The sequence below is a fragment of the Lathyrus oleraceus genome, chromosome 5 (genome assembly GCF_024323335.1).
Source record: "Lathyrus oleraceus cultivar Zhongwan6 chromosome 5, CAAS_Psat_ZW6_1.0, whole genome shotgun sequence".
NCBI classification, from domain to species: domain Eukaryota; kingdom Viridiplantae; phylum Streptophyta; class Magnoliopsida; order Fabales; family Fabaceae; genus Lathyrus; species Lathyrus oleraceus.
This window is the reverse complement of record NC_066583.1, coordinates 401063336-401069387: the sequence shown is the minus strand read 5'-3', so window position 1 is coordinate 401069387 and position 6052 is coordinate 401063336. Positions and strand designations below refer to the sequence as shown.

The following is a 6052-nucleotide window of genomic DNA, read 5'->3' as shown; positions in this document are numbered from 1 at the left end:
CACTCCCTTAATCAAAAACTTTTCATAACCTTTAGCTATTAGGTTTGAGTTATCCTTGTGGTAGATGTAATACTCACCTATATCCTTAGTGATGGACAATGAGTCTTCCATGCTTATTATAGGATTAACCCCTCACTAGCATGTTGAAGTTATTCTCACATGGTGGATTTGTGGTTTTAGGTTGAGTTTTCTCCCTTGGATAACAAAAGACCTTAAGGCTTTTGGACCAATCAATTCACCAACTCATTTTGAGATTTTTACCCCGAACTACGAGGTTTTGATCCTAATCTTTTTTAAGATGGTACGTAGGCAATGTGTTTATCCATCCAAACACAAAATGTAAATAACTTGTATATTCTCTTCTCATCTCTTCAATCATGTTTGCACAAAACAAATTTTCACAAAATACCAACCTTGCAAAAAGTATGAGAAGGGCTCCCTAGGAGTACCTAGGATGTTTTGGGTGCTTAAAACCTTCCCATTGCATAACCAACCCCCTTACCCAGATCTCTGACATTTTTACTAGTTTTTGATTCGATAAAACTTTTAGGTTTTTGTTCGCTTTCTAACCATTCCTTTGGATAAATAGAAGTTCGGTGGCGACTCGACTTGTATGGTTTACCTTAGATTTAGTCAACATCTCTAATGGTAACGAATACCCTGCTACAGTCTGCTACGCCTATTTCCATTCAAGGATTAACGTCTATTACCATGTGAACCCACAGTTTCACCGCTTCCACCATAAAGCCGACTATACCATGAATGAATGTATAAACACCAACAATATATGCAATTAAGATCATCTATACCATCTTAACATTCCACATATAACCATAATTCAACTCTATGAATTATCCACCAATGGTACGTATCCACATTCGTAACAAATATACTATTCACAAATATATGCAATTAAGATCATCTCTACCATCTTAACATTCCACATATAACCATAATTCAATTCTATGAATTATCCACCAATGGTACGTATACACATTCATAACAATATACCATTCACAAATATAGACTATTTATCAAATACGCACACTTAGATTTTATTTCAAAATGGTTACAGCATTTAAAGTTCTCAATTTTCCCTTTTTCAACAGCAAGTAACTGGTTAACGCATTTTGGGTAACCCGTTAACACAAAAATAGAATTCAATTCCTGGGCAGATTTTTAACTAAGTAACCCGTTAACGCATTTTGGGTAACCCGTTACTCAGTTTACAGAATTCAATTCCTTGGCAGATTTTCAGCAAGTAACCCGTTACCGCATTTTGGGTAACCCGTTACTCAGTTTACAGAATTCAATTCCTGGGCAGATTTTTAGCAAGTAACTCGTTAACGTGTTTTGGGTAACCCGTTACTCAGTTTACAGAATTCAATTCCTGGGCAGATTTTCAGCAAGTAACCCGTTAACGCATTTTGGGTAACTCGTTACTCAGTTTAACAGAATTTTTCTTAACGTTACCATTGTTGTAATGAAATTTAATAAACTAAGTGGCTTCTCAATCTATCCCTCAATTTCGCCCATATATCCATTCCAAAACGAAATTAATCATCACAAATCAAAGATTACTCATCAAAACCTAACAATTCCAAAACCATAAAAATTAGGGATTTCAACCTAAACATATTTCTACCCATTGACCCAATTATACTAACCCATAATAATAAGGATTCTCCCCCTTACCTCTTCAATTTTCTGGAAACCCTAGCTTCTCCCTTGTTCTTCTCCTCTTCTCCCTAGTTTTTTCCTCTTTTCTTTCTCTATTGCCTTGAAAATGACCAAATGAGTGCTACTTCTCACTCTCCTCACCTCTTACTATTCTAGTATATATTTGGGCTTAAGAAATTATACCTCTAATTTAATTACTAGGCCCAATTAGACATAGCATTATAATATCTCTAATTAGTTCAATTAAATTAAACCAACACAGTATACACACCCAGTCAATTAATTCAATCAGTTATTATACTACCTAACAACCAATTAATTAATTAACACCCCAAATAAATATAATAAAATAAAAACAATAATATAAGAAATAAATACTAAAAATTGGGTTGTTACACTTGTCATACCCCAAAATTTGCCCTGCTTTTCGCTTTTTCGTCTGACTATACTTGATATCCATCTAACCTCATTCATATTCATTCATGTGCATTCATTCATTCATGATTAACCTCGGCTGACAGGTATCGTGGATTCAGGGTTTACGGTTGATAAAATCGGATTTGGATTGGAGTTTATGGCATTGCACGTCATATGGATTGAAATCCTGATTCATGGCTTATTCGAGGATCTTGTGTACGAACGGTTGTTTGGTCGATGTTCACCTGAATTGATTCATGGCATTGACATAAGTCGTTTGGTTCAAGATATTGGGATCCATAATCGTTTGTCCACAAGAGAATACACATTTTTGTTTGTGTTGAGTTTTTGGTCAACCAGTTGACCAAAGTCAATCATCAACCTCTGAATTTTAATCATGTGATTCGTAATCATTCCATCAATTTTGAATTAATTCATGAAGTTTTGAATGGATTTTAAAGGTTCAAATTGAATTTTAATTCAAAACTTGATCCTTGAAATTCAAATCGACTTTTGAGAATTAGTTTGATTTCCTAACTATTTCATCATTTTCTTTAGCCGATTAATTTTTAGAAAAGATTGTTTTAATTACAAGTTAATATTGACATTTCTTTTATTATTAGGATTTCTTTTTTTATACTTAATTCTTTAAGCCCATTTTAACATTTGTTAATCCATTTTACAATTTTCAAATCCACATTCATTATCCAATACTCATATCCATTTTAAATCCAATTTCATTTTTCATTCACCAATTCCAATTTTTAATCCATCTTAGTTCTAAATCACTTTTATCCCCATTAATTCATTTTCAAAACCAATTTCTCAAAACCATTTTTGATATCCAATTTCATTTTTGACAAATACTCCAAAGTTCATTCTAATATCCAAAATCCATTAATCCAATTCCCATTTCACATAATCAACATCCCACTTTATTCCCATTACCTATATCCATCTGTAACTAATTAATCCATAATTCATGGCAAGTAATCTTTAACTGTATTATCCAAGAAGCCACTTGCATGGAAATTGAAGTGCTATGTGAGAAATGATTGGATTGCAACGCAACATAATCTATATGAATTAGGAACAAACTAAAACTGCAGCCAACGGTGGAAACGGCAATATGAAAAATGAAACGGACTCAAAACGGCAACGAGCCGGCAACCAAACTGCAGTGAACTAAGCAGCCAACAACGCAGGCATCATGAGCCAACAAGCCATGAGCAAAATCCAAACGCAACTCAAAGCCGTTCACAACAGCTCATTCACGAACCAACCAAACCACACCTGCAAGCTGCAAAATGGCGTGAATAGTAAGCATACAACCCCAAAACGACACGCCAAATCCAAGCCATAAGCTGCTACAAAGCCAGCTTCAGAAACAATTTCAAAACGCAGCAAGGAATACGGAAACGCAAGTGCATAAAGCAAGTTGAAACGCAGTGTTTTATAATAGCAAACACATCCAAAACGATAGGACGGAACTTGAACGTAAAAGTGTGAGGCTACCAAATTGTAAAACGCAGAAACAGAACCAAAAACGCAGAACAATTGAATCCATATTCGATAATCCATTCATAAGAGAGCTATAAAAGAGAATCCTCACTCACCAAGGTTGGGGTTGTTTTTTGGATCTCCTTTTTGCAAAGCCTGCAAATTCCGATTTCAGTCTCCCCCAACCGTAACAAACTTTTTCTCCAATCCTCCATAACCACCGTCAATTTCTCCTTCAACCTGCTAAACCACCGTTTCCACCGCGACCAAGACTTCCATAACCTCTCTCTTATTCAACCTTCCAAAACCACCACCGTGGATCCAATTCAACTCTCACCACCGCAAATTCCTGCAACTCAAAATCTCACCTACAGAATCTTTAACAATTTCTCCTTCAACACGCCAATTTGTACGAAGCAAGCCACACAAATTCCTGAAGATCGAATCACGATTCAGCATAATTTTGAGCAACCAAACAAAGCCTTGCGTAACAGAACCTAACAAGCGGAATCATCGCAATGGAAGGAACTCACAGCCGAAAAGGACAAGAGAAGGATAGAAGGTTGCAGAACCGAATCAAGCAAGAACCCGGAGCGGCATCACAAGGAGGAGAAGAAGATTAAAGCTGATTTGGAAGTTGACGCGCCGAAATCTATCGAGGTATGCACTCAAACGAACTGTTTTCTTTGGATGTGATTTGATGATTTAGATTTCCGATTCGCATTCGCCGTGGCTTGCCGAAGCTTGGAGATTCGACCGATCGTGGTCGTCTTCGATTCACTTGCATTCACCTTCAAGTCGCATGTGTGGTTAAGTTGTGTGTGTGTGTGGTGTTCAATGTGATACCGGAGTCGAGGAAGAGAGATGCCGGTGAGATCGTCGCGTCTGTTCTCCGCCGGCGTACGTGTGGTGTTGAATGACAATGAGGATGAAGGTGAGGACCTGGACCAAGGCTTCGTGTAATACCTTCATTTATATTATGCTTCTTGGGCCTTTTTGGGCCCACGTGATTTTTGGCACACCATACTCCCTCCATAGCCAATGCACCTCCTGCGAATGGGCTTAAGAATTGAGTCTAAGGCCCATCCTAATAATTCTGTTTGGATTTTTAGTTTATTGATGATTCTCTTTAGATTTTTTAGATTTAATTGAAATTCTATTTTAGTTTTATTGATAATTTTGTCTAGATTTAATTGAAATTCTGTTTTAGTTTTATTGTTAATGTTTGTTTGGAATTCATTTAGTGATAATTGTTTTAGAATTAAGTGTTAATATTGTTTAGAATAATTAAATAATTTTGTGTAGAATTTTAATTGATAATTGTTTTAGAATTTTAATTGATAATTGTTTTAGAACTTTAATTGATAACTGCAATTTGATTTGATTGTTGATAATTGTTTAGAATTTAAATTTTGTTAAATATTCTTTCATATTGTTTTGGTTAACCTTGATCCCTAACATCTAACATCTAACCATTAACATCTAACATTTAAATTCCACAATTAACCTCTAACTTTTACTTTTCGCATTTTAGTTTCCGCTCCTAACATTTTATTATTTTGTCATTTACTTACTTTTATTTTATTTTTTCTATATCATTGTACATTCTTCATTCATCTCACCTAAAACTGACTAAAAATGGATAAGACTAAAAAATAAAAAAGATAATTCTCAAACATGTAATGGACATTGGAATGGACTTAGAGATTGTTGTTAGGACCCTTGCAAAAGACCTTGAACAAATATTCAACCCGAACATGGATGGAGCATTCAAGATCCAAGACAAATTGTAATCTTTTATATGCTTCCTAGTTTAGGACACAATTGCACACACATGGCTTTCTCTTGGGCTATCTGACAATGAGACCCTTGCAAAACACCATTCAAAATCAATAATCAAACCCTTGATCCGACGTCAAGTGGTCCTTTTCTTAAATCAAAAACAATAAACAAACCTTTGATCCAACGTCAAGCGATCTTTTCCAAATCAAATTCGAAAACACAATAAATGGCGATTAGGATCGTACGTCACGAGCCTTAAGCGATAAAGAAGGGATGAGACTGGAGCTTTCCTACACTCGTTTTGATCGCTTCGAACACAAGACGTTTGGCTTGATCGTTTGGGGTATTCACCTTTATCCATAGTCTTTAGTGCATTCCGAAATCAATAACACTTTCTCAAAGCATAAAAACAACTCAACGCATTCAAACCTTTTGTTTGAGCCTTAGGGCGACACCATCGAAAACCCTTCTTCAAGGTAATAAAATCAACAAAACAGACACAAATAATTTCAAAACCACGAACTACGAAGGCTCTGATTTCTCACTTCAACAAGTGAGCATACGTAGGCACAAGGACTCAATCCTTGGCGAGCACACTAATTTAAAATCTACCTCCACTCCGCAAACCTTTGGCAAGCAAACATTCGATAAGCAATACACACGTAAGCGCAAA

General features: G+C 35.8%; 1 long non-coding RNA gene across 1 annotated transcript; it reads right to left on the bottom strand.

The window, feature by feature from the left end:
- Window positions 1-2971: 2971 nt before the first annotated feature.
- On the bottom strand, window positions 2972-4551 carry LOC127085110 (uncharacterized). The gene is made up of 2 exons (XR_007788940.1): window positions 3714-4551; window positions 2972-3397 (listed from the first exon to the last, which is right to left on the bottom strand). It is a non-coding gene; the product is annotated as an uncharacterized LOC127085110 (long non-coding RNA).
- Window positions 4552-6052: the final 1501 nt, after the last annotated feature.